Source organism: Crinia signifera, chromosome 3 (assembly GCF_055691185.1).
Source record: "Crinia signifera chromosome 3, ASM5569118v1, whole genome shotgun sequence".
NCBI classification, from domain to species: domain Eukaryota; kingdom Metazoa; phylum Chordata; class Amphibia; order Anura; family Myobatrachidae; genus Crinia; species Crinia signifera.
In genome coordinates, this window is record NC_139219.1 from 336,692,482 (window position 1) to 336,716,750 (window position 24,269).

At 38.3% G+C, this 24,269-nt stretch overlaps 6 non-coding genes across 6 annotated transcripts; all 6 read right to left on the reverse strand.

Annotated features, from left to right (window-relative positions):
- Positions 1 to 11,428: 11,428 nt before the first annotated feature.
- On the reverse strand, positions 11,429 to 11,502 carry TRNAN-GUU (transfer RNA asparagine (anticodon GUU)). Its single transcript has one exon. It is a non-coding gene; the product is annotated as a tRNA-Asn (tRNA).
- A 1,845-nt stretch (positions 11,503 to 13,347) lies between these two features.
- On the reverse strand, positions 13,348 to 13,421 carry TRNAN-GUU (transfer RNA asparagine (anticodon GUU)). Its single transcript has one exon. It is a non-coding gene; the product is annotated as a tRNA-Asn (tRNA).
- Positions 13,422 to 14,306: 885 nt separating this feature from the next.
- Positions 14,307 to 14,380, reverse strand: TRNAN-GUU (transfer RNA asparagine (anticodon GUU)). The gene has a single exon. It is a non-coding gene; the product is annotated as a tRNA-Asn (tRNA).
- Positions 14,381 to 19,096: 4,716 nt separating this feature from the next.
- On the reverse strand, positions 19,097 to 19,170 carry TRNAN-GUU (transfer RNA asparagine (anticodon GUU)). The gene has a single exon. It is a non-coding gene; the product is annotated as a tRNA-Asn (tRNA).
- Positions 19,171 to 20,055: 885 nt separating this feature from the next.
- On the reverse strand, positions 20,056 to 20,129 carry TRNAN-GUU (transfer RNA asparagine (anticodon GUU)). The gene has a single exon. It is a non-coding gene; the product is annotated as a tRNA-Asn (tRNA).
- A 2,634-nt stretch (positions 20,130 to 22,763) lies between these two features.
- On the reverse strand, positions 22,764 to 22,837 carry TRNAN-GUU (transfer RNA asparagine (anticodon GUU)). The gene has a single exon. It is a non-coding gene; the product is annotated as a tRNA-Asn (tRNA).
- Positions 22,838 to 24,269: the final 1,432 nt, after the last annotated feature.

Here is a 24,269-nt window from a genome sequence, read left to right on the forward strand (position 1 = left end):
GAGTCCCTTATACATTTTAAAGGAAGGGTTAAATTCCGCCAGTACCTTCCCAGTAAGAGGGCAAGGTATGGCATAAAAATGTATAAGCTGTGTGAAAGCACCTCAGGGTACACCCACATGTTTAGGGTATATGAAGGGAAGGATTCAAGAATTGAACCGCCAGAATGCCCCCCCTCCCTCGTAGGTGTTAGTGGAAAAATTGTCTGGGATTTAGTGCACCCCTTCCTGGATAAAGGTTATCACCTCTATGTGGATAACTTTTACACTAGCATCCCCCTGTTTAAGGCCCTTGGTTCAAGAGGTACAGCAGCTTGCGGTACTGTGCGCAAGAACCAAAGAGGCCTCCCAAAAACGCACATTGCCCAAGTAATGAGAAGGGGTGAAAGCAGGGGAATATGCACCGAAAATATGTTGTTGGTCAAATATAAGGACAAGAGGGATGTCCTTATACTGACAACAATTCACGGAGACAGTACCACCTCCGTCCCTGTACGAGGTACCAGTACCCACACCTCAAAACCTAATTGTATCCTGGATTACAATAGGTACATGGGCGGAGTGGATCTTTCAGATCAGGTACTGAAGCCGTACAGTGCCCTGCGGAAAACAAAAATCTGGTACTAGAAGCTGGCCGTGTATATCATCCAGATGGCACTGTATAACGCTTACGTGCTATTCCGTTCTACCGGCCAGAGGGGGACATTTATGCACTTTCAAGAGGAAGTCATAAAGGGCCTAATATTTAGGAACCAGCAGGCAGAGGGCCCCAGTACTTCTAGTACTGGCCTCCGTATTGTACCAGGGCAGCATTTTCCTGATGAAATCCCCTCCACTGGAAAAAAGGGCAGGACACAAAAAAGGTGCAAAGTTTGCTATAAAAAGGGAATAAGAAAGCAAACTATTTTCCAGTCTGACACTTGCCCCGACAAACCCGGCCTATGTATAAAGGAGTGTTTTAAAATATACCACACATCTATGGATTATTAGGTTCATCATTTCACCGTGCTTCGGGGGTCTTGCTAATGCCACATAGCACCCACCATTCATTCCACCAGAATCTGAGCCGCAAAATCCAAAAATCACTCCTTCCCTTCTGAGTCCTGCCATGCACCCAACTGGTATTTTTTGGTCACATGTGAGGCATTGCCGTACTGGGGAGAAATTGGGGCACAGATTTTGGGGTGCTTTGTCTCCTTCATTCCTTGTGAAAATGAAAAATTTTGAGCCAGAACTGCATTTTTGTGTAAAAAAATGTAATTTTTCATTTTCACTGCCCAGTTGTATCAAAATTGGTGAAACCCCTGGGGGTTTGAAATGTACACTATACCCCTAGATGAATTCCCTGAGGGGTGTAGTTTGCAAAATGGGGTCACTTGTGGGGGAGTTCCACTGTATTGGTGCTTTGGGGGTCTTGCTAATGCGACATAGCACCCACCAACATTCCACCAGAATTTGTGCTGCAAAATCCAAATATCACTCCTTCCCTTCTGAGTCCTGCCACTTTTTGGTCACACATGAGGCATTGCCGTACTCGGGAGAAATTGGGGCACAGATTTTGGGGTGCTTTTTCTCCTTCATACCTTCTGAAAATGAAAAATTTTGAGCCAGAACTGCATTTTTGTGTAAAAAAATGTAATTTTTCATTTTCACTGCCCAGTTGTATCAAAATTGGTGAAACCCCTGGGGGTTTGAAATGTACACTATACCCCTAGATGAATTCCCTGAGGGGTGTAGTTTGCAAAATGGGGTCACTTGTGGGCGGGTTCCACTGTATTGGTGCTTTGGGGGTCTTGCTAATGCGATATAGCACCCACCAACATTCCACCAGAATCTGAGCTGCAAAATCCAAAAATCACTCCTTCCCTTCTGAGTCCTGCCATGCACCCAACTGGTATTTTTTGGTCACATGTGAGGCATTGCCGTACTGGGGAGAAATTGGGGCACAGATTTTGGGGTGCTTTGTCTCCTTCATTCCTTGTGAAAATGAAAAATTTTGAGCCAGAACTGCATTTTTGTGTAAAAAAATGTAATTTTTCATTTTCACTGCCCAGTTGTATCAAAATTGGTGAAACCCCTGGGGGTTTGAAATGTACACTATACCCCTAGATGAATTCCCTGAGGGGTGTAGTTTGCAAAATGGGGTCACTTGTGGGCGGGTTCCACTGTATTGGTGCTTTGGGGGTCTTGCTAATGCGATATAGCACCCACCAACATTCCACCAGAATCTGAGCTGCAAAATCCAAAAATCACTCCTTCCCTTCTGAGTCCTGCCATGCACCCAAATGGTATTTTTTGGTCACATGTGAGGCATTGCCGTACTCGGGAGAAATTGGGGCACAGATTTTGGGGTGCTTTGTCTCCTTCATTCCTTGTGAAAATGAAAAATTTTGAGCCAGAACTGCATTTTTGTGTAAAAAATGTAATTTTTCATTTGCACAGCCCAGTTGTATCAAAATTGGTGAAACCCCTGGGGGTTTGAAATGTACACTATACCCCTAGATGAATTCCCTGAGGGGTGTAGTTTGCAAAATGGCGTCACTTCTGGGGGGGTTTCACTGTATTGGTGCTTGGGGGGTCTTGCTAATGCGACATAGCACCCACCAACATTCCACCAGAATCTGAGCTGCAAAATCCAAAAATCACTCCTTCCTTTCTGAGTCCTGCCATGCACCCAACTGGTATTTTTTGGTCACATGTGAGGCATTGCCGTACTCGGGAGAAATTGGGGCACAGATTTTGGGGTGCTTTGTCTCCTTCATTCCTTGTGAAAATGAAAAATTTTGAGCCAGAACTGCATTTTTGTGTAAAAAATTTAATTTTTCATTTTCACTGCCCAGTTGTATCAAAATTGGTGAAACCCCTGGGGGTTTGAAATGTACACTATACCCCTAGATGAATTCCCTGAGGCGTGTAGTTTGCAAAATGGGGTCACTTGTGGGGGGGTTCCACTGTATTGGTGCTTGGGGGGTCTTGCTAATGCGACATAGCACCCACCAACATTCCACCAGAATCTGAGCTGCAAAATCCAAAAATCACTCCTTCCTTTCTGAGTCCTGCCATGCACCCAACTGGTATTTTTTGGTCACATGTGAGGCATTGCCGTACTCGGGAGAAATTGGGGCACAGATTTTGGGGTGCTTTGTCTCCTTCATTCCTTGTGAAAATGAAAAATTTTGAGCCAGAACTGCATTTTTGTGTAAAAAATTTAATTTTTCATTTTCACTGCCCAGTTGTATCAAAATTGGTGAAACCCCTGGGGGTTTGAAATGTACACTATACCCCTAGATGAATTCCCTGAGGGGTGTAGTTTGCAAAATGGGGTCACTTGTGGGGGGGTTCCACTGTATTGGTGCTTGGGGGGTCTTGCTAATGCGACATAGCACCCACCAACATTCCACCAGAATCTGAGCTGCAAAATCCAAAAATCACTCCTTCCTTTCTGAGTCCTGCCATGCACCCAACTGGTATTTTTTGGTCACATGTGAGGCATTGCCGTACTCGGGAGAAATTGGGGCACAGATTTTGGGGTGCTTTGTCTCCTTCATTCCTTGTGAAAATGAAAAATTTTGAGCCAGAACTGCATTTTTGTGTAAAAAGTTTAATTTTTCATTTTCACTGCCCAGTTGTACCACAATTGGTGAAACCCCTGGGGGTTTGAAATGTACACTATACCCCTAGATGAATTCCTTGAGGGGTGTAGTTTGCAAAATGGGGTCACTTCTGGGGGGGGTTCCACTGTATTGGTGCTTGGGGGGTCTTGCTAATGCGACATAGCACCCACCAACATTCCACCAGAATCTGAGCTGCAAAATCCAAAAATCACTCCTTCCTTTCTGAGTCCTGCCATGCACCCAACTGGTATTTTTTGGTCACATGTGAGGCATTGCCGTACTCGGGAGAAATTGGGGCACAGATTTTGGGGAGCTTTGTCTCCTTCATTCCTTGTGAAAATGAAAAATTTTGAGCCAGAACTGCATTTTTGTGTAAAAAATTTAATTTTTAATTTTCACTGCCCAGTTGTACCACAATTGGTGAAACCCCTGGGGGTTTGAAATGTACACTATACCCCTAGATGAATTCCCTGAGGGGTGTAGTTTGCAAAATGGGGTCACTTGTGGGGGGGTTCCTAAATTTTAGCATCTTATGGTGCCTAGAAACCTACATGGTGCCTAAAAAAATAATCTCATAAAAAGGAGGCTCCAAAATCAAGTAGGTGCTCCTTCTATTATGAAGCCTGTGGTTTGGTCATCGTGCACACTAGGGCCACATATAGGATATTTATGAAAACAAAAGAATTGGGGGAATCAATTTTTAGTCACATTTCTCTAGTAAAATCTACTGTGTTCCTTAGAAAAATGTATTAAAATTGCAAATCTGCAAAAAAAATGAAATTTTGAAATTTCACCTACACTTTGTTTTAATTCCTGTGAAACACCTAAAGGGTTAACAAACTTCCAAAATGCTGTTTTGAATACTGTGAGGGGTGCAGTTTTTGAAATGGCATCATTTATGGGGGTGTCTCACATACAAGTCCCTCAAAGTCACATCAGAACTGAACTGGTCCCTAAAAAAATCAGTGTTTGAAATTTTCTTGAAAATTTGAGAATTTGCTATTCATATTGTAAGCCTCCTAGTGTCCAAAAAAATTAAAAGGAAGTTGAAATAATGATGGAAACATAAAGTAGACATATGGTCTATGTTAGTTATTAACTATTTTGAGTGGTATGATTATTTGTCTCACAAGCAGAAAATTTAACATTTTGCAAATTGCTAAATTTTCCATTTTTTTACGACATTTTGGTATTTTTCACAAAAAAACACAGACTGTATCGACCCAAATTTACCACTAACTTGAAGTACAATGTGTCACGAGAAAACAATCTCAAAATCACTGGGATAAGTAAAAGCAAAAAAAAGTTATCCCCACTTAAGTGATACATGTCAGATTTGAAAAAAAGGGCTCTGTCAGGAAGGCAAAAACTGGCTGTGTCAGGAAGGGGTTAACATACTGTACAGTACAGTAGTAATAAAATCACGACTGTACAATAAGTAGTGTACTGTAGTTCAGTAAATGCTGTTCGAATAATACTCACTCTGGTGGTGTGCATTGCCAAATTATTCCTCTCTCTTCCATGTATTTTGCAGAAGCAGAATGTTTTGGGTCATTATCTTGGAATACTCTGTGTCCAGATGGATAGTATTTTCTGATAAATGGCACCAAAACACGATCGACTATTTGTTCTTGGAAGAAGATCTTATCCATAATCCCTACAGAGATACAGTAAGATGCCATTAACATGTACACATTTCAGGGTTCTGAGTTGTTTAAAACTACAGTAGAAATGTACAGTACAGTACCTTCAAAAACTAACATAGGTCCAGCACCCCTGCGAGATATACCTCCCCATACGTGGACTTTTAATGGAAACTTTGCTCGTGGTTTCAATGAGATAAAGGTAGGTTTGCGGAAGGACATTCTTGAGAACCTCTCCATAGAAACAGAAGTTTCATCTGTGAAAAGAACATCATTAAATTTTTCTGCACTGTCAATCCACTGTTGAGCTTGTATCACTCTCTTTTCTTTATTGACATCTCTTATCATGGGATGCAGCCTACAGGTACAGTAAGTAAAGAAAAATTAGGACCATTGAGACATTAAATGCTTATGACTTGCAGTATACAGTATTGTAAAATTAAGGTTGATGTACTGTACAGTACAGTATTTTACATTACCTTGTGCGACCATATCTCCATCCCATTTTTCTTCGCATCCGTTTCACAATGGAAACTGAAACGTCCATATCATAGTCCGAATGAAGAATGTTTTTTATTTTTCCAGCAGTACGCTCATCATCACCACAAGTTAATTCTTCTACAATCTTTTGGACTTTCCTATAGTATAACACAGACAAAAATGATTGTACAGCATACAGCAGGCATGTCCAAACTGTGGACCTCCAGCTGTTGTGAAACTACACATCCAGGCATGCCTTGCCATAATTGTACTGTACTGTATCTTTCTCTAATAGCAAATCGATGGCACAGCATGATGGCAATTGTAGTTTCACAACGGCTGGAGGGCCACAGCTTGAAGCCGCCTGGTACAGTACAGTATACAGTAGTAATGTACAGTACAGTAATTATAGAATCTGCTAATATACAGTAGAGTACTGTACTTACAATGTGTAGTGAGAAGAAGTTCTGTATCTGGGGCGCATCCTCATAGAAGCATGATTGCGCACAGTCTGTAAATGAACTTCAGTACCACTTTCTTTCAGCCAAGCCTGGATCTCTCGTGTTGTCTTGTTATCTTGCTTCATCTTGACGATGATCTGGCTCATTTCTTTGGTGATTTTTGACGGCATGTTTAATCTCAGGAACTGTGGAGACAAGATACAGTAATGTACCGTAAATACTGACCAGTAATGGAAATTTTGGTACTTCGGCAACAAGTCGACTGGCTGGCAGCCGGGCAGGCAGGCGTGAAGTTGGGGCCGGACGTGCAGCCGGTAGGGTTGCCTTCCCTTAATTAGTGGTACAGTATGCGATGCGATGGGCGCCGTGATAATAGACAAGTACCAAATACAGTACAGTCTAAAGGATTAAAGGGATGAGGTGGCAACCCTAGGCCGGTAATGTGTGGCTTCTCCCTGCTCATAACAACACAGAGCAGGGGGAAGGAGCAGGGGCGGGAGAAGGGGAGGCGCAGAGGCGGTCCGCAAGTTGAAAGCCCGCGCGGCGTACACACACACACACAGCGATGATGGATGAAAAATTATCCATCATCGCTGGCATGCTGGTCAAATCAGCAGACGGGAGACTTTGCTAGTGTTGTGTCTCCCATTGGTGGCCTACACTATACACACTTGGAGATTTACTGTAAATCTGAAAATTGGCAAAAAGTAGCATGATTAAAAAAAAATGGGGTACTGTACTTGTGTATTATCAAGGCGCCCCCGAAATACGTTACTTACAGTAGTACACCAATAGTATTACGGAGAGCAGCCTACAGTAGCCCACCCTAATAGAGTATTGTCATCGCTAGTCGGGGATCTGCATCCCATACACACCAGGCAATTTTAACACATTGTACAATATTCTCAATGGGCTACAGTATCTCTACTGCACTGTGCAGCCATGTCGATTCCCAACATGGCTGAAAATCACGATATCACATGTGCTCCTATTACTGACTGAGCCTGCGAAACAGTCCGTTAACATGAGAAAAACACCGGTCCCCTCGTTTGAGGAAAAAATACGTTATTTACAGTATTACACCAATAGTATTACGGAGATCTAGTATTTAGCAGCCTACAGTAGCCCACCCTAATAGAGTACTGTCATCGCTAGTCGGGGATCTGCGGCCCATACACACCAGGCAATTTTAACACATTGTACAATATTCTCAATGGCGCTATCTCTACTGCACTGCACTGAACGGGTGCATTTGAACAGTAGGGAAAGAAGGGAAACAGGTTCATTCAGGGACAAGGTGGGAACCGAGCGCTTCCGCGCAGGGACCGTTTTGTCCTCGTACAGTAGGAGCCTGGCTGCTTACTGTATACTGTAATGCAGCAATCAGTCAAATGTACAAATGACTGTACTACTGTATAGTGTACAGTACTTACTGCTCCAGCGAGAAGATACTGTACTGTTCTTGCGGAAGGAAGGCAGTATGATGGTAAAGCTTGGTAGAAACAGGAACGCAGCAACAACTTGACTTTGGATTCAGCAGAATGATTAGTCCAGGTGTACAGGTACAATCTCGTGCTTGTATACAGGCAAGAGATGAAGAGACGATCCGTAGCAATTCTACACGGTTTAGATGCAGAAAAACAAACTGGATAGTTTGACAACTTTAGTGTCTGTAGCTGAATTTATGCTGGCAGAGACAAAGGAAAACCTTCACGAAGCTGATAGGTGCATTTGAATTATGTACAATTAGCAGTGAAACAAAAAGGCAGACTGCAATTAACATACTGTATTTTGTATGACTGCAATCAACATCTTATTGTCTGAGGTGTCGGTCTGTGTCTGAGTTTGGAGAAATCTATTGTTGCGGAAAAAAACGTTCTCTGTAGCGCAGTACAGTATGTACAGTATGGGTATTAACTATCGTGTACATGGCGGCCTGCCATTGTGAATTTTTGTTTGTGGAAAAGTCCGAAAGAATTTGATACTGTAAGCACCAAATACTGTAACTACAGTACCTGTATTGGTTTAAAAAATAAAAAAAGTACGTTTAAAAAATGAAAATATGTTGTAACCAACTGAGGATCAAACTACTGATACTGAGATAGTGAAGCCGTGCCTCTACCCGCTAGGCCACTGTTGCCTGTGATTACACTGCTGGCAGATGGTTAGCATGGCTTCTGCACCAATCACATACAGTTCATGACCATACAGTACGTCACTGTGGCTGCGAATAAAATACAAAAACTCTGGCCGTAAAGTAAGGACAAAATCCGTAGTGTAAAGTATGATACTGTAGGTCCTCAAATAATGTTTTAAGTAGTCATCCAGCAATAGCAAAGGTTAGCATGGCTTCTGTACCAATTACATAAATGACCGTACGTAGCTGCTTCTGCGAATAAATACAAACACTCTGTCCGTAAAGTAAGGACAAAATCCGTAGTGAAAAGTGGCTGTTTAGCAAAGGTTAGCGAATTTAATCCCGAAACACGGTCCGGTACTTATGTAGTATCTGGGCGTCCGATTTTGTGATTGTATGCCTTACCTTAAGGCATACAATCAGATGCGATGTGATGCGATTCGATGCGATTTTGCATAGGATTCAATGTTAAGAAGGTCCTGTTAATTTCCCCACTATCCAAGTGGGCATAGAGTTGATTTTATATAGCGTGGCGAGCGCAGCGAGCCACCGAGCCCGAAGCGTGGTGAGCGAAGCGAGCCCCGTGAGGGGACGCATATTTCTTAAAAAGTATTCTGTGTCCCGTCGCGGGGCTCGCTACGCTCGCCACGCTTCGGGCTCGGTGGCTCGCTACGCTCGCCACAGGTTTATATCCGACTCCATGCCCACTTGGATAGTGGGGAAAGGAAAAGGACCCCTTTTTCCCATTGAATTCTATGTTAAAATGGACTCAGACCATTTTAACATTGAATCCTATGGAAAAATCTTAACCATCGCATCGCATACGATTTGGTCGCATGCGATGCGATCCGATCCGATTTCTAAATCAGACGCTCAGATACTACATAAGTACCCACGGTCCTCAAAGCAAGGAATTTTACCTGAAAAGCTAAATCTATTTTGCGAAAAAAAAACGTTCTCTGTAGCGCAGTATGTATGGGTATTAACTATCGTGTACATGGAGGCCTGCCATTGTGAATTTTTGTTTGTGGAAAAGTCCGAAAGAATTTGATAAGCACCAACTACTGTAACTACAGTACCTGTATTGGTTTAAAAAAAAAAAAGTACGTTTAAAAAATGAAAATATATTGTAACCAACTGAGGATCGAACTACTGATACTGACATAGTGAAGCCGTGTCTCTACCTGCTAGGCCACTGTTGCCAGTGATTATACTGCTGGCAGATGGTTAGCATGGCTTCTGCACCAATCACATACAGTTCATGACCATACAGTACGTCACTGCGGCTGCGAATAAAATACTAAAACTCTGTCCGTAAAGTAAGGACAAAATCCGTAGTGTAAAGTATGATACTGTATGTCCTCAAATAATGTTTTAAGTAGTCATCCAGCAATAGCAAAGGTTAGCATGGCTTCTGTACCAATTACATAAATGACCGTACGTAGCTGCTTCTGCGAATAAATACAAACACTCTGTCCGTAAAGTAAGGCCAAGATCCGTAGTGAAAAGTGGCTGTTTAGCAAAAATCCATAGCGTAAAGTCTTAACGTGGAGCATTAGTCACCCAGTGGTTAAACTATGTATTACATGGCGTGGTACATAACGCAGGACATAACGCAATCTGCAACTCGCGAGTCAGAGCCCTCAAAAGCGAGTTGTAAACCACGATGTACCTGACCATAACTGTAATTAACTACTTTTAAGAGGAATTGTATCAGAGAAGTCTAGATATAATGCATAACAAGAGGTGGTTTTATGTTTTAACTTGTCTACCTAAGGTTCTTCAAAATATGATCACAAGGTTAAAAATATCCCTGGGTGGATTTAAACCACAAACCTTTGAGATAGAAACCAAATGTGCTGACTGATTGTTCCAAGTCAACAAAATAAGACTAGATTCAAGTTAGTACCATAAAAAAATTCCTAGACATAGATTTAATAGTCATTATTTTAAAGAGCTTTTGTAAGATTCTTTATCTACTGAAGAACAGAGGAGAAACATTGGTACTTTCTGATGAAGAGTGAAGCTTTCAGGAGCTTCTGTGACTTAAGATCAGGAACACTATACCACAAGAGGTGATTTAATGTTTTAACTTGTCAACATCTAGTTCTCCAAAATGTGACCAAAAAGTCGATTACGTCCCTGGGTGGGATTGAACCACCAACCTTTCGGTTAACAGCCGAACGCGCTAACGGATTGCGCCACAGAGACCCCGCTAACGTTGTATCAAATTAGTGATCTAAAAATAATTTATTGAAATATGTGTAAAAGGCCAAAATCTGGAGATCTTTTGTAAAACTCTTCCTCCATTGAAGAACAAAAAAACAAATTGGTACTTTCTTGTCAAGAGGTAAGCTTTCAGGAGCTGAAACTGTTTATATGATAAGCAGAGTGGCGCAGCGGAAGCGTGCTGGGCCCATAACCCAGAGGTCGATGGATCGAAACCATCCTCTGCTATCTTTCTTTTTTTATAATTATTTGTTGATTAAACCAATACAAAACTGAGATTAATATTTTGGCTCAGTTCTATCTTTTTTATTATGTTAAAAAAGAGATTTAGTAAAACTGTTCATCCATTAAAGAACAAAGAAACACATTGGTACAAACACTAAAATGTGCTTCAATGGTTTCCTAAAAACTTACCTAATTAACTACTTTTAAGAGGAATTGTATCAGAGAAGTCTAGATATACTGCATAACAAGAGGTGGTTTTATGTTTTAACTTGTCTACCTAAGGTTCTTCAAAATATGATCACAAGGTCAAAAATATCCCTGGGTGGGATTAAACCACAAACCTTTGAGATAGAAACCAAATGTGCTGACTGATTGTTCCAAGTCAACAAAATAAGACTAGATTCAAGTTAGTACCATAAAAAAATTCCTAGACATAGATTTAATAGTCATTATTTTAAAGAGCTTTTGTAAGATTCTTTATCTACTGAAGAACAGAGGAGAAACATTGGTACTTTCTGATGAAGAGTGAAGCTTTCAGGAGCTTCTGTGACTTAAGATCAGGAACACTATACCACAAGAGGCGATTTAATGTTTTAACTTGTCAACATCTAGTTCTCCAAAATGTGACCAAAAAGTCGATTACGTCCCTGGGTGGGATTGAACCACCAACCTTTCAGTTAACAGCCGAACGCGCTAACCGATTGCGCCACAGAGACCCCTCTAAAGTTGTATCAAATTAGTGATCTAAAAATGATTTATTGAAATATGTGTAAAAGGCCAACATCTGGAGATCTTTTGTAAAACTCTTCCTCCATTGAAGAACAAAAAAACAAATTGGTACTTTCTTGTCAAGAGGTAAGCTTTCAGGAGCTGAAGCTGGTTATATGATTAGCAGAGTGGCGCAGCGGAAGCGTGCTGGGCCCATAACCCAGAGGTCGATGGATCAAAACCATCCTCTGCTATCTTTGTTTTTTTATAATTATTTGTTAAATAAAAAAATACAAAACTGAGATTAATATTTTGGCTCAGTTCTATCTTTTTTATTATGTTAATAAAGAGATTTAGTAAAACTGTTCATCCATTAAAGAACAAAGAAACAAATTGGTACAAACACTAAAATGTGCTTCAATGGTTTCCTAAAAACTTACCTAATTAACTACTTTTAAGAGGAATTGTATCAGAGAAGTCTAGATATACTGCATAACAAGAGGTGGTTTTATGTTTTAACTTGTCTACCTAAGGTTCTTCAAAATATGATCACAAGCTCAAAAAAATCCCTGGGTGGGATTAAACCACAAACCTTTGAGATAGAAACCAAATGTGCTGACTGATTGTTCCAAGTCAACAAAAAAAGACTAGATTCAAGTTAGTACCATAAAAAAATTCCTAGACATAGATTTAATAGTCATTATTTTAAACAGCTTTTGTAAGATTCTTTATCTACTGAAGAACAGAGGAGAAACATTGGTACTTTCTGATGAATATTGAAGCTTTCAGGAGCTTCTGTGACTTAAGATCAGGAACACTATACCACAAGAGGTGATTTAATGTTTTAACTTGTCAACATCTAGTTCTCCAAAATGTGACCAAAAAGTCGATTACGTCCCTGGGTGGGATTGAACCACCAACCTTTTGGTTAACAGCCGAACGCGCTAACCGATTGCGCCACAGAGACCTCTCTAAAGTTGTATCAAATTAGTGATCTAAAAATGATTTATTGAAATATGTGTAAAAGGCCAACATCTGGAGATCTTTTGTAAAACTCTTCCTCCATTGAAGAACAAAAAAACAAATTGGTACTTTCTTGTCAAGAGGTAAGCTTTCAGGAGCTGAAGCTGTTTATATGATTAGCAGAGTGGCGCAGCGGAAGCGTGCTGGGCCCATAACCCAGAGGTCGATGGATCGAAACCATCCTCTGCTATCTTTGTTTTTTTTATAATTATTTGTTGATTAAACCAATACAAAACTGAGATTAATATTTTGGCTCAGTTCTATCTTTTTTATTATGTTAAAAAAGAGATTTAGTAAAACTGTTAATCCATTAAAGAACAAAGAAACACATTGGTACAAACACTAAAATGTGCTTCAATGGTTTCCTAAAAACTTACGTAATTAACTACTTTTAAGAGGAATTGTATCAGAGAAGTCTAGATATACTGCATAACAAGAGGTGGTTTTATGTTTTAACTTGTCTACCTAAGGTTCTTCAAAATATGATCACAAGGTCAAAAATATCCCTGGGTGGGATTAAACCACAAACCTTTGAGATAGAAACCAAATGTGCTGACTGATTGTTCCAAGTCAACAAAATAAGACTAGATTCAAGTTAGTACCATAAAAAAATTTCTAGACATAGATTTAATAGTCATTATTTTAAAGAGCTTTTGTAAGATTCTTTATTTACTGAAGAACAGAGGAGAAACATTGGTACTTTCTGATGAAGAGTGAAGCTTTCAGGAGCTTCTGTGATTTAAGATCAGGAACACTATACCACAAGAGGTGATTTAATGTTTTAACTTGTCAACATCTAGTTCTCCAAAATGTGACCAAAAAGTCGATTACGTCCCTGGGTGGGATTGAACCACCAACCTTTCGGTTAACAGCCGAACGCGCTAACCGATTGCGCCACAGAGACCCCTCTAAAGTTGTATCAAATTAGTAATCTAAAAATGATTTATTGAAATATGTGTAAAAGGCCAACATCTGGAGATCTTTTGTAAAACTCTTCCTCCATTGAAGAACAAAAAAACAAATTGGTACTTTCTTGTCAAGAGGTAAGCTTTCAGGAGCTATAGCTGTTTATATGATTAGCAGAGTGGCGCAGCGGAAGCGTGCTGGGCCCATAACCCAAAGGTCGATGGATCGAAACCATCCTCTGCTATCTTTGTTTTTTATAATTATTTGTTGATTAAACCAATACAAAACTGAGATTAATATTTTGGCTCAGTTCTATCTTTTTTATTATGTTAAAAAAGAGATTTAGTAAAACTGTTCATCCATTAAAGAACAAAGAAACACATTGGTACAAACACTAAAATGTGCTTCAATGGTTTCCTAAAAAACTTACCTAATTAACTACTTTTAAGAGGAATTGTATCAGAGAAGTCTAGATATACTGCATAACAAGAGGTGGTTTTATGTTTTAACTTGTCTACCTAAGGTTCTTCAAAATATGATTACAAGGTCAAAAATATCCCTGGGTGGGATTAAACCACAAACCTTTAAAATAGAAACCAAATGTGCTGACTGTTTGTTCCAAGTCAACAAAATAAGACTAGATTCAAGTTAGTACCATAAAAAAATTCCTAGACATAGATTTAATAGTCATTATTTTAAAGAGCTTTTGTAAGATTCTTTATCTACTGAAGAACAGAGGAGAAACATTGGTACTTTCTGATGAAGAGTGAAGCTTTCAGGAGCTTCTGTGATTTAAGATCAGGAACACTATACCACAAGAGGTGATTTAATGTTTTAACTTGTCAACATCTAGTTCTCCAAAATGTGACCAAAAAGTCGATTACATCCCTGGGTGGGATTGAACCACCAACCTTTCGGTTAACAGCCGAACGCGCTAACCGATTGCGCCACAGAGACCCCTCTAAAGTTGTATCAAATTAGTGATCTAAAAATGATTTATTGAAATATGTGTAAAAGGCCAACATCTGGAGATCTTTTGTAAAACTCTTCCTCCATTGAAGAACAGAAAAACAAATTGGTACTTTCTTGTCAAGAGGTAAGCTTTCAGGAGCTGAAGCTGTTTATATGATTAGCAGAGTGGCGCAGCGGAAGCGTGCTGGGCCCATAACCCAGAAGTCGATGGATCGAAACCATCCTTTGCTATCTTTGTTTTTTTTACAATTATTTGTTGATTAAACCAATACAAAACTGAGATTAATATTTTGGCTCAGTTCTATCTTTTTTATTATGTTAAAAAAGAGATTTAGTAAAACTGTTCATCCTTTAAAGAACAAAGAAACACATTGGTACAAACACTAAAATGTGCTTCAATGGTTTCCTAAAAACTTACCTAATTAACTACTTTTAAGAGGAATTGTATCAGAGAAGTCTAGATATACTGCATAACAAGAGGTGGTTTTATGTTTTAACTTGTCTACCTAAGGTTCTTCAAAATATGATCACAAGGTCAAAAATATCCCTGGGTGGGATTAAACCACAAACCTTTGAGATAGAAACCAAATGTGCTGACTGATTGTTCCAAGTCAACAAAATAAGACTAGATTCAGTTAGTACCATAAAAAAATTCCTAGACATAGATTTAATAGTCATTATTTTAAAGAGCTTTTGTAAGATTCTTTATCTACTGAAGAACAGAGGAGAAACATTGGTACTTTCTGATGAAGAGTGAAGCTTTCAGGAGCTTCTGTGACTTAAGATCAGGAACACTATACCACAAGAGGTGATTTAATTTTTTAACTTGTCAACATCTAGTTCTCCAAAATGTGACCAAAAAGTCGATTACGTCCCTGGGTGGGATTGAACCACCAACCTTTTGGTTAACAGCCGAACGCGCTAACCGATTGCGCCACAGAGACCCCTCTAAAGTTGTATCAAATTAGTGATCTAAAAATGATTTATTGAAATATGTGTAAAAGGCCAACATCTGGAGATCTTTTGTAAAACTCTTCCTCCATTGAAAAACAAAAAAACAAATTGGTACTTTCTTGTCAAGAGGTAAGCTTTCAGGAGCTGAAGTTGTTTATATGATTAGCAGAGTGGCGCAGCGGAAGCGTGCTGGGCCCATTACCCAGAAGTCGATGGATCGAAACCATCCCCTGCTATCTTTGTTTTTTTTATAATTATTTGTTGATTAAACCAATACAAAACTGAGATTAATATTTTGGCTCAGTTCTATCTTTTTTATTATGTTAAAAAAGAGATTTAGTAAAACTGTTCATCCATTAAAGAACAAAGAAACACATTGGTACAAACACTAAAATGCGCTTCAATGGTTTCCTAAAAACTTACGTAATTAACTACTTTTAAGAGGAATTGTATCAGAGAAGTCTAGATATACTGCATAACAAGAGGTGGTTTTATGTTTTAACTTGTCTACCTAAGGTTCTTCAAAATATGATCACAAGGTCAAAAATATCCCTGGGTGGGATTAAACCACAAACCTTTGAGATAGAAACCAAATGTGCTGACTGATTGTTCCAAGTCAACAAAATAAGACTAGATTCAGTTAGTACCATAAAAAAATTCCTAGACATAGATTTAATAGTCATTATTTTAAAGAGCTTTTGTAAGATTCTTTATCTACTGAAGAACAGAGGAGAAACATTGGTACTTTCTGATGAAGAGTGAAGCTTTCAGGAGCTTCTGTGACTTAAGATCAGGAACACTATACCACAAGAGGTGATTTAATTTTTTAACTTGTCAACATCTAGTTCTCCAAAATGTGACCAAAAAGTCGATTACGTCCCCGGGTTGGATTGAACCACCAACCTTTCGGTTAACAGCCGAACGCGCTAACCGATTGCGCCACAGAGACCCCTCTAAAGTTGTATCAAATTAGTGATCTAAAAATGATTTATTGAAATATGTGTAAAAGGCCAACATCTGGAGATCTTTTGTAAAACTCTTCCTCCATTGAAGAACAGAAAAACAAATTGGTACTTTCTTGTCAAGAGGTAAGCTTTCAGGAGCTGAAGCTGTTTATATGATTAGCAGAGTGGCGCAGCGGAAGCGTGCTGGGCCCATAACCCAGAAGTCGATGGATCGAAACCATCCTTTGCTATCTTTGTTTTTTTTACAATTATTTGTTGATTAAACCAATACAAAACTGAAATTAATATTTTGGCTCAGTTCTATCTTTTTTATTATGTTAAAAAAGAGATTTAGTAAAACTGTTCATCCATTAAAGAACAAAGAAACACATTGGTACAAACACTAAAATGTGCTTCAATGGTTTCCTAAAAACTTACCTAATTAACTACTTTTAAGAGGAATTGTATCAGAGAAGTCTAGATATACTGCATAACAAGAGGTGGTTTTATGTTTTAACTTGTCTACCTAAGGTTCTTCAAAATATGATCACAAGGTCAAAAATATCCTTGGGTGGGATTAAACCACAAACCTTTGAGATAGAAACCAAATGTGCTGACTGATTGTTCCAAGTCAACAAAATAAGACTAGATTCAAGTTAGTACCATAAAAAAATTCCTAGACATAGATTTAATAGTCATTATTTTAAAGAGCTTTTGTAAGATTCTTTATCTACTGAAGAACAGAGGAGAAACATTGGTACTTTCTGATGAAGAGTGAAGCTTTCAGGAGCTTCTGTGACTTAAGATCAGGAACACTATACCACAAGAGGTGATTTAATGTTTTAACTTGTCAACATCTAGTTCTCCAAAATGTGACCAAAAAGTCGATTACGTCCCTGGGTGGGATTGAACCACCAACCTTTCGGGTAACAGCCAAACACGCTAACCGATTGCGCCACAGAGACCTCTCTAAAGTTGTATCAAATTAGTGATCTAAAAATGATTTATTGAAATATGTGTAAAAGGCCAACATCTGGAGATCTTTTGTAAAACTCTTCCTCCATTGAAGAACAAAAAAACAAATTGGTAATTCTTGTCAAGAGGTAAGCTTTCAGGAGCTGAAGCTGTTTATATGATTAGCAGAGTGGCGCAGCGGAAGCGTGCTGGGCCCAGAAGTCGATGGATCGAAACCATCCTTTGCTATCTTTGTTTTTTTTACAATTATTTGTTGATTAAACCAATACAAAACTGAGATTAATATTTTGGCTCAGTTCTATCTTTTTTATTATGTTAAAAAAGAGATTTAGTAAAACTGTTCATCCATTAAAGAACAAAGAAACACATTGGTACAAACACTAAAATGTGCTTCAATGGTTTCCTAAAAAACTTACCTAATTAACTACTTTTAAGAGGAATTGTATCAGAGAAGTCTAGATATACTGCATAACAAGAGGTGGTTTTATGTTTTAACTTGTCTACCTAAGGTTCTTCAAAATATGATCACAAGGTCAAAAATATCCCTGGGTGGGATTAAACCACAAACCTTTGAGATAGAAACCAAATGTGCTGACTGATTGTTCCAAGTCAACAAAATAAGACTAGATTCAGTTAGTACCATAAAAAAATTCCTAGACATAGATTTAATAGTCATTATTTTAAAGAGCTTTTGTAAGATTCTTTATCTACTGAAGAACAGAGGAGAAACATTGGTAATTTCTGATGAAGAGTGAAGCTTTCAGGAGCTTCTGTGATTTAAGATCAGGAACACTATACCACAAGAGGTGATTTAATGTTTTAACTTGTCAACATCTAGTTCTCCAAAATGTGACCAAAAAGTCGATTACGTCCCTGGGTGGGATTGAACCACCAACCTTTCGGTTAACAGCCGAACGCGCTAACCGATTGCGCCACAGACACCCCTCTAAAGTTGTATCAAATTAGTGATCTAAAAATGATTTATTGAAATATGTGTAAAATGCCAACATCTGGAGATCTTTTGTAAAACTCTTCCTCCGTTGAAGAACAAAAAAACTAATTGGTACTTTCTTGTCAAGAGGTAAGCTTTCAGGAACTGAAGCTGTTTATATGATTAGCAGAGTGGCGCAGCGGAAGCGTGCTGGGCCCATAACCCAGAGGTCGATGGATCGAAACCATCCTCTGCTATCTTTGTTTTTTTATAATTATTTGTTGATTAAACCAATACAAAACTGAGATTAATATTTTGGCTCAGTTCTATCTTTTTTATTATGTTAAAAAAGAGATTTAATAAAACTGTTCATCGATTAAAGAACAAAGAAACACATTGGTACAAACACTAAAATGTGCTTCAATGGTTTCCTAAAAAACTTACCTAATTAACTACTTTTAAGAGGAATTGTATCAGAGAAGTCTAGATATACTGCATAACAAGAGGTGGTTTTATGTTTTAACTTGTCTACCTAAGGTTCTTCAAAATATGATTACAAGGTCAAAAATATCCCTGGGTGGGATTAAACCACAAACCTTTGAGATAGAAACCAAATGTGCTGACTGTTTGTTCCAAATCAACAAAATAAGACCAGATTCTAGTTAGTACCATAAAAAAATTCCTAGACATAGATTTAATAGTCATTATTTTAAAGAGCTTTTGTAAGATTCTTTATCTACTGAAGAACAGAGGAGAAACATTGGTACTTTCTGATGAAGAGTGAAGCTTTCAGGAGCTTCTGTGACTTAAGATCAGGAACACTATACCACAAGAGGTGATTTAATGTTTTAACTTGTCAACATCTAGTTCTCCAAAATGTGACCAAAAAGTCGATTAGGTCCCTGGGTGGGATTGAACCACCAACCTTTCGGTTAACAGCCGAACGCGCTAACCGATTGCGCCACAGAGACCCCTCTAAAGTTGTATCAAATTAGTGATCTAAAAATGATTTATTGAAATATGTGTAAAAGGCCAACATCTGGAGATCTTTTGTAAAACTCTTCCTCCATTGAAGAACAAAAAAACAAATTGGTACTTTCTTGTCAAGAGGTAAGCTTTCAGGAGCTGAAGCTGTTTATATGATTGGCAGAGTGGCGCAGCGGAAGTGTGCTGGGCCCATAACCCAGAGGTCGATGGATCGAAACCATCCTCTGCTATCTTTGTTTTTTTATAATTATTTGTTGATTAAACCAATACAAAACTGAGATTAATATTTTGGCTCAGTTCTATCTTTTTTATTATGTTAAAAAAGAGATTTAGTAAAACTGTTCATCCATTAAAGAACAAAGAAACACATTGGTACAAACACTAAAATGTGCTTCAATGGTTTCCTAAAAACTTACCTAATTAACTACTTTTAAGAGGAATTGTATCAGAGAAGTCTAGATATACTGCATAACAAGAGGTGGTTTTATGTTTTAACTTGTCTACCTAAGGTTCTTCAAAATATGATCACAAGGTCAAAAATATCCCTGGGTGGGATTAAACCACAAACCTTTGAGATAGAAACCAAATGTGCTGACTGATTGTTCCAAGTCAACAAAATAAGACTAGATTCAAGTTAGTACCATAAAAAAATTCCTAGACTCAGATTTAATAGTCATTATTTTAAAGAGCTTTTGTAAGATTCTTTATCTACTGAAGAACAGAGGAGAAACATTGGTACGTTCTGATGAAGAGTGAAGCTTTCAGGAGCTTCTGTGACTTAAGATCAGGAACACTATACCACAAGAGGTGATTTAATGTTTTAACTTGTCAACATCTAGTTCTCCAAAATGTGACCAAAAAGTCGATTATGTCCCTGGGTGGGATTGAACCACCAACCTTTCGGTTAACAGCCGAACGCGCTAACCGATTGCGCCACAGAGACCCCTCTAAAGTTGTATCAAATTAGTAATCTAAAAATGATTTATTGAAATATGTGTAAAAGGCCAACATCTGGAGATCTTTTGTAAAACTCTTCCTCCATTGAAGAACAAAAAAACAAATTGGTACTTTCTTGTCAAGAGGTAAGCTTTCAGGAGCTATAGCTGTTTATATGATTAGCAGAGTGGCGCAGCGGAAGCGTGCTGGGCCCATAACCCAAAGGTCGATGGATCGAAACCATCCTCTGCTATCTTTGTTTTTTATAATTATTTGTTGATTAAACCAATACAAAACTGAGATTAATATTTTGGCTCAGTTCTATCTTTTTTATTATGTTAAAAAAGAGATTTAGTAAAACTGTTCATCCATTAAAGAACAAAGAAACACATTGGTACAAACACTAAAATGTGCTTCAATGGTTTCCTAAAAAACTTACCTAATTAACTACTTTTAAGAGGAATTGTATCAGAGAAGTCTAGATATACTGCATAACAAGAGGTGGTTTTATGTTTTAACTTGTCTACCTAAGGTTCTTCAAAATATGATTACAAGGTCAAAAATATCCCTGGGTGGGATTAAACCACAAACCTTTAAAATAGAAACCAAATGTGCTGACTGTTTGTTCCAAGTCAACAAAATAAGACTAGATTCAAGTTAGTACCATAAAAAAATTCCTAGACATAGATTTAATAGTCATTATTTTAAAGAGCTTTTGTAAGATTCTTTATCTACTGAAGAACAGAGGAGAAACATTGGTAATTTCTGATGAAGAGTGAAGCTTTCAGGAGCTTCTGTGATTTAAGATCAGGAACACTATACCACAAGAGGTGATTTAATGTTTTAACTTGTCAACATCTAGTTCTCCAAAATGTGACCAAAAAGTCGATTACGTCCCTGGGTGGGATTGAACCACCAACCTTTCGGTTAACAGCCGAACGCGCTAACCGATTGCGCCACAGACACCCCTCTAAAGTTGTATCAAATTAGTGATCTAAAAATGATTTATTGAAATATGTGTAAAATGCCAACATCTGGAGATCTTTTGTAAAACTCTTCCTCCGTTGAAGAACAAAAAAACTAATTGGTACTTTCTTGTCAAGAGGTAAGCTTTCAGGAACTGAAGCTGTTTATATGATTAGCAGAGTGGCGCAGCGGAAGCGTGCTGGGCCCATAACCCAGAGGTCGATGGATCGAAACCATCCTCTGCTATCTTTGTTTTTTTATAATTATTTGTTGATTAAACCAATACAAAACTGAGATTAATATTTTGGCTCAGTTCTATCTTTTTTACTATGTTAAAAAAGAGATTTAGTAAAACTGTTCATCCATTAAAGAACAAAGAAACACATTGGTACAAACACTAAAATGTGCTTCAATGGTTTCCTAAAAAACTTACCTAATTAACTACTTTTAAGAGGAATTGTATCAGAGAAGTTTAGATATACTGCATAACAAGAGGTGGTTTTATGTTTTAACTTGTCTACCTAAGGTTCTTCAAAATATGATCACAAGGTCAAAAATATCCCTGGGTGGGATTAAACCACAAACCTTTGAGATAGAAACCAATTGTGCTGACTGATGGTTTCAAGTCAACAAAATAAGACTAGATTCGAGTTAGTACCATAAAAAAATTCCTAGACATAGATTTAATAGTCATTATTTTAAAGAGCTTTTGTAAGATTCTTTATCTACTGAAGAACAGAGGAGAAACATTGGTACTTTCTGATGAAGAGTGAAGCTTTCAGGAGCTTCTGTGACTTAAGATCAGGAACACTATACCACAAGAGGTGATTTAATGTTTTAACTTGTCAACATCTAGTTCTCCAAAATGTGACCAAAAAGTCGATTACGTCCCTGGGTGGGATTGAACCACCAACCTTTCGGTTAACAGCCGAACGCGCTAACCGATTGCGGGCATTGAGGCATTGAACACAAAAATCGCGTCCATTGACACTTTTAACATTGATCCCTATGGGAAATCGCGGGCATCGCGGGCATCGCGTCGCACCCGTTTTTTTAGTGCATGCGATGGCCGCGATGCCCGCGATTTTTTACCCCTGATGACCGCGATGGACATCGTGGGCGCCGTTCTAGGTAAAGAGTACCAACTGTTCATCCATTAAAGAACAAAGAAACACATTGGTACAAACACTAAAATGTGCTTCAATGTTTCCTAAAAACTTACCTAATTAACTACTTTTAAGAGGAATTGTATCAGAGAAGTCTAGATATACTGCATAACAAGAGGTGGTTTTATGTTTTAACTTGTCTACCTAAGGTTCTTCAAAATATGATCACACGGTCAAAAATATCCCTGGGTGGGATTAAACCACAAACCTTTGAGATAGAAACCAAATGTGCTGACTGATTGTTCCAAGTCAACAAAATAAGACTAGATTCAAGTTAGTACCATAAAAAAATTCCTAGACATAGATTTAATAGTCATTATTTTAAAGAGCTTTTGTAAGATTCTTTATCTACTGAAGAACAGAGGAGAAACATTGGTACTTTCTGATGAAGAGTGAAGCTTTCAGGAGCTTCTGTGACTTAAGATCAGGAACACTATACCACAAGAGGTGATTTAATGTTTTAACTTGTCAACATCTAGTTCTCCAAAATGTGACCAAAAAGTCGATTACGTCCCTGGGTGGGATTGAACCACCAACCTTTCGGTTAACAGCCGAATGCGCTAACCGATTGCGCCACAGAGACCCCTCTAAAGTTGTATCAAATTAGTGATCTAAAAATGATTTATTGAAATATGTGTAAAAGGCCAACATCTGGAGATCTTTTGTAAAACTCTTCCTCCATTGAAGAACAAAAAAACAAATTGGTACTTTCTTGTCAAGAGGTAAGCTTTCAGGAGCTGAAGCTGTTTAAATTATTAGCAGAGTGGCGCAGCGGAAGCGTGCTGGGCCCATAACCCAGAGGTCGATGGATTGAAACCATCCTCTGCTATCTTTGTTTTTTTATAATTATTTGTTGATTAAACCAATACAAAACTGAGATTAATATTTTGGCTCAGTTCTATCTTTTTTATTATGTTAAAAAAGAGATTTAGTAAAACTGTTCATCCATTAAAGAACAAAGAAACACATTGGTACAAACACTAAAATGTGCTTCAATGGTTTCCTAAAAACTTACGTAATTAACTACTTTTAAGAGGAATTGTATCAGAGAAGTCTAGATATACTGCATAACAAGAGGTGGTTTTATGTTTTAACTTGTCTACCTAAGGTTCTTCAAAATATGATCACAAGGTCAAAAATATCCCTGGGTGGGATTAAACCACAAACCTTTGAGATAGAAACCAAATGTGCTGACTGATTGTTCCAAGTCATCAAAATAAGACTAGATTCAAGTTAGTACCATAAAAAAATTCCTAGACATAGATTTAATAGTCATTATTTTAAAGAGCTTTTGTAAGATTCTTTATCTACTGAAGAACAGAGGAGAAACATTGGTACTTTCTGATGAAGAGTGAAGCTTTCAGGAGCTTCTGTGACTTAAGATCAGGAACACTATACCACAAGAGGTGATTTAATGTTTTAACTTGTCAACATCTAGTTCTCCAAAATGTGACCAAAAAGTCGATTACGTCCCTGGGTGGGATTGAACCACCAACCTTTCGGTTAACAGCCGAACGCGCTAACCGATTGCGGGCATTGAGGCATTGAACACAAAAATCGCGTCCATTGACACTTTTAACATTGATCCCTATGGGAAATCGCGGGCATCGCGGGCATCGCGTCGCACCCGTTTTTTTAGTGCATGCGATGGCCGCGATGCCCGCGATTTTTTACCCCTGATGACCGCGATGGACATCGTGGGCGCCGTTCTAGGTAAAGAGTACCAACTGTTCATCCATTAAAGAACAAAGAAACACATTGGTACAAACACTAAAATGTGCTTCAATGTTTCCTAAAAACTTACCTAATTAACTACTTTTAAGAGGAATTGTATCAGAGAAGTCTAGATATACTGCATAACAAGAGGTGGTTTTATGTTTTAACTTGTCTACCTAAGGTTCTTCAAAATATGATCACAAGGTCAAAAATATCCCCGGGTGGGATTAAACCACAAACCTTTGAGATAGAAACCAAATATGCTGACTGATTGTTCCAAGTCAACAAAATAAGACTAG